Genomic DNA, 5,157 nt, shown 5'->3' with positions numbered 1-5,157 from the left:
AGCCAGCACCCCAGATCCCCACAAGCCAGCCAGTTCGCCCTGGCTTCCTGCTCTGTCTTCACAGCCATGGCCCTTGAACTACCAGCACTGCCATGGTCCCCTAAATTACCTGCACCGCCATGGCTCTCTGAGCTGTTGGATTAATAGGTTGCCGGTGACATCCTGGAGGTTCCCTATTTCCGTGACAGTATCAAGGTGACTGTCCACTTTTCCAGTGACCACACACTCTTGAAAGGCTTTTCCTCATTTTATTTTTTTTTTCAAAGGAAGAAGGAAAATAATAATAATAATAATAATAAAATCAGTAAAGAGTTGTAAGTTTCGAATCAAACATATCAGCTCCAGGATATCAATCAAATTAAATCAAGTAATTCAAAAACACAAAAGTACAGAACTATCTACAAGATATAAAAAGTTCAGTGCTCACCTAAGCTGCATTTATTTAATAAAAATACAGTATAAACAGTAATACTATGAAATTATATATTTTTTATAAATTTGAAAATAATATTATAACAAATAATTTTATTATTTTTTGAAAAGCATGATATATTTATTTTTCTTTAATTACAGTAATAGAAAGTTCAAAAGAACTCACTTATTTGATATAGAAATCTGTAACATCATAAATGTCTTTACTGACACTTTTGATCAATTTAATGCATCTTTGCTGAAAAAAGGTTATATACAAAAAGTATATACTGTACATAAAATATTATAATTATATAATTATTGTATTAAGACCAGTCAGGAAAGGTTTATACCTTATCATTAAAAATTTGCTTCTTTATGGGAAAAAGTGAATAGGATTTTTAGTGTTTGGCATTTTTTATTACTTTTCTGTGCTTTTAACGATTATTATTTTGTTAATTAGTCATTTTTATTAGAAATTTTAAGGTTATACAAATATATTTTATTTTTTTACTTGTTGAGTCATGATTTGAGTATGATGCTGACTGCCATTTCGTTCTGTGTATCACAGGTAATGTTACATGCACTGCCAGATTGACGAGGATGAAATCTCACAATTGCTGACTGCACACAGGAAGTTGAGCTGAGGGCCAGTGTGAGACACACAAAAGGCAAGCCTAAAATCTGATTTTACAGCCTGTTTATTCTCAACTAAGCTATACTATTTTAGTCATCATTATTTTAGTCACTTTGTTAAACAGACAGTTTGTTAGCTGTGCCTTTGATACAACAACATCCAGCTATGCAATCAAAAGCAATTAGCACACATCGTTCAAAAATTCCTTCCTTGTGAAATAGCCTTTTGGCCACTAGAGGGTATTGTCAGAACATTAGTCATTTTTCAACACAGAGGATTTTTAATTTTTTTTTAATATGAATATTGAGTCTCATACAAATAGCTATTTTCTTAATGGCAAATTATTTGCAGCTTAGATAACTGTATGCACAAAACTATAGTGAAAAACAAAGTGACTAACCCTACATCAGAAAAAATATTTTCATTTAATATTAATGGACCACACAGTTTGTGCAAAAGATAATTATAAAGTAGGGGAGAGCGGGGCACAAAGTAACACTTTTTGACTTTCTCAGTTTGTGTAAATCCACATGGGGTTCAGAGTATAATTTTTTTATCCACAGTAATTTCACACTTGTCTAGTACAAATATGTCACTTTGTTTCATAATTACAGTGTATACGTTTTTCTTTATTTACCCTCAAAAATTGGAAGTGAAATGTGACAACATGCCCCATAGGTGGGGTACATTGTAACAGCTGAGGGGCACGTTGTAACATGACCATATGACAGCTTAAAATGTTATCTGATCGCATGAAAAAAATATACAAGACAAACTAAAATATTTTGTCAATAAAATAAAATAATTATTGATTTCAAATAAAATAATGCTTAGTTTTTTAAGAATTAAAAATATTCTGATTTTGGAATTTGACAATGAACACATTGCAACCATGCTCGGGACGGCCCACATAAATGAGCCAAAATGCTTTACTATCTGATCGAATGAAAAAAATATACAAGACAAACTAAAATATTTTGTCAATAAAATAAAATAATTATTTATTTCAAATAAAATAATGCTTAGTTTTTTAAGAATTAAAAATATTCAGATTTTGGAATTTGACAATGAACACATTGCAACCATGCTCGGGACGGCCCACGTAAATGAGCCAAAATGCTTTACATGTCTTGAAATAATAATTTCTTAACATTAAACATTGACTGTCAGTATGTATTCACGTGTTTCTCGTTGTTTATCATTGAAATTCTATATAATGTTGATATGGTAACTAGTAAATGCTGAAAATTTGGTTATGCTAGCATGTGTGGAAATATTTAAACTATGTGTTACAACTTACCCCGCGTTACTTTGTGCCCCACGCTCCCCTACCACACTTTTTGTGCAAAAGGAAATTATAAAAAGTTTGTTTTGACCAGAAATAATTTAAATATGAAGGTATAAATGTGGAGAAGAAGGTGGAGACTTTTAAGTCACATTTGAGGTAAAAGCCCCAAATGTTTGCCAAAAATAACATTTTTGACTAAATTTGGTGACAAAAATTTAGTGCTTTTTTAGTGCTCTATGTTACTAAATCATGCTTTTAGTCTTAGTGGACAAAGCCAATGTAACATTTGCATATGTGGCCCCTGTGTTCAATACTTTATTTGTTGTGTTGTCTTGCAGGTGGGTTTGACACTGCAGCTTGAACAGAGTCACCAGTGCTGTAAGGAGAGAGGTTATGAGATGAGAGAAATCACCCTGACTTGCAGTAAATACTCCCCAACCCACTTCACATACAGGCATGTCACATGCTGCGAATGCAAGGTTGAAGGTTAAGATTGCCTGACATACATATGCATGAAAATCTTAGTTAATGTTACATGTGATTAACTTCAGTGTGTGTGTGTGTGTGTGTTGAATATGCACAGTTAATAATTAGCTGCTGATGTGTGATGATTTAGTTTCAAGCCAAACGAACACATTTCTGCCATTTGTACTTTTCAGTATATTTCAAGTGAATCAGCTTTATTGATTGTCAGTCATCTGTCTGTGCCAAAATCAGTGCTTTTTCTTGTTATATAATAATCACTATTTTATTTTGTTTTGCCATAATCCTACCGCAATTATGTGCAATATATTTCAATTATTATTTTAATTTGAACTGTTTTATAGTTTCTGACCATGACAGATATGAATAATGCCATATCTGTACTCTGAATGTGATTTAATGACCAAATCAAACTTGTGATTGTAACCTGATATCAGGTGTCAAGGCCTCAAAGTGAAGGGTCATTTCTCAGGCACAGGAACTAGAGTGAAAGTTTTCACTGTTCAATAAACTACACACACTGTTTCCAGTGACTGCACTCACCCTGGCCGGACTTACATTGGGCTTGACTGGGCTGCAGCCCATGGGTCCCCACCTTTACCAGTTTACGTTTGTTTGATTTGTTCAGTTATATACCAGTCAGAAATTATTAGATGCATTTCCACCGTGCACGTGAGGGCTAACAGCTTCCATAATCAAACAACATAAACTGGTATTTATGATTATTTAACATAGAAGAAGGACACACAAACTGAATCACGTCTGCGGCGATTAATTTGTGATCACATAGCTACTTTACACAGCTCCATTAATCCTTTAGCCCAAAAGAGCACATATTTAGAAAGATAATGATAAATTATCATATGTTCACACATAATTTCTTTACCCGTCTCACTGCCATCACACATAGTGGGGCAGAAATGTCATCAAAATGATAAAAAAAATAAAAATTAAATAACCATTTAAAGGGGTCATATGATGCTATTCTAAAGATCATTATTTTGTGTATTTGGTGTAACAGAATATGTTGACATGCTTTAAAAAACACATTATTTTTCAAATACTTTACATTATTGTAGTTCCTCTATGCCCCGCCTCTCTCAAACGTGTCGTTTTCTACAAAGCCCCTCCTTCCGACAAGCACAGTCTCACAAATCCGAACATCTGGGTTGTGCTGTTCTGTTGTAAATAAATCTTAACCAATGATTCCTCATTGCATCTACTTTCAGAAGGCCAAATAAAGTGCTTTTGCTTTTGCACAGAAACAAACAGCGTCTCCCTGACATTGCTGCATCAACACTACTGCGGTTCCTGAAACCACGCCTCTTTTCTTTGCATGAACATTTGGGCAGCATTACGCAAATATTTCCACATCGTGACGTAGAGATGTGCGGGGCATGTTTGAATGAGGCGTTTTAGCCCGGTCTGGATCAGCCTTCTCTTTTAGATAGAATAAATCCTTTTGTGGGAGACTTTGAGCTTTGTAACTTTGCAGATCTTATACATGCACAAATAGCTACATAACACACTAAAGAAAAGGAAAAATAGAAACCGCATCATATGACCCCTTTAATCAGTTTCTGGTCATATAGGAGTTAGCCTATCACACAAACAAGAGTCCTGTTTTTCCAAATATCTGCACAATCGCAAATGTAAAATAAACAACAAGTTACTGAGTAACTTTCAGACACAAAATTCCTTTTTACTCCATCAAAAAGAAAATAGAACTAACAGCAGAACCGCTGCGTCTCTGAGCAACACTGTGTTTTGTTCCTCCGCCTTACAAGGACCAGTAAATGTTTCAATCAGGCTATGAGTACAGTCGTTTGCTAAGTTAAATGAATTCACATTTTAAACGAATCGGTTGATTTAAGTGTTCAACTCACTCATTAAGACAGTCACTTGCTGCCAGCTACTGGTGGTTGTAGTTTCATATTTAAAAAAGCAGCTTATTTCATTTTTGCAATCATTTAATATTTCTACATTCAAATGTTATATTTAAACTTTACATAATGTATGCAGAATCTATCTATGGATTTTGTTGATAGTGATTTAATTTGATTGTTAATAGCAAACATGTATTTTTATTCGGATTGAATTTATTGATTAAATTTAAGAATCTGGGCCCGTATTCACAAAACATTTTATCTTACCACTAAGAGTTCTCCTAAATGGCAGTAAAAGTTTTTAGCTAAGAGTTTTCTCTTAAAACCTATTCACAAAGCTGATGAGACAAACTTCTACTAAGGAATAGAGAGAAGTCTTAAAGGGGTCATAGGATGCTACATGCACTTTTACAAGTTGTTTGAACTGAAATGTGTGTTGGCAGTGTGTGTAC

Source organism: Sinocyclocheilus anshuiensis, unplaced genomic scaffold, assembly GCF_001515605.1.
Source record: "Sinocyclocheilus anshuiensis isolate Anshui unplaced genomic scaffold, SAMN03320099.WGS_v1.1 scaffold1014, whole genome shotgun sequence".
Taxonomy (NCBI): domain Eukaryota; kingdom Metazoa; phylum Chordata; class Actinopteri; order Cypriniformes; family Cyprinidae; genus Sinocyclocheilus; species Sinocyclocheilus anshuiensis.
Note: the sequence above shows the minus strand (reverse complement) of the source record.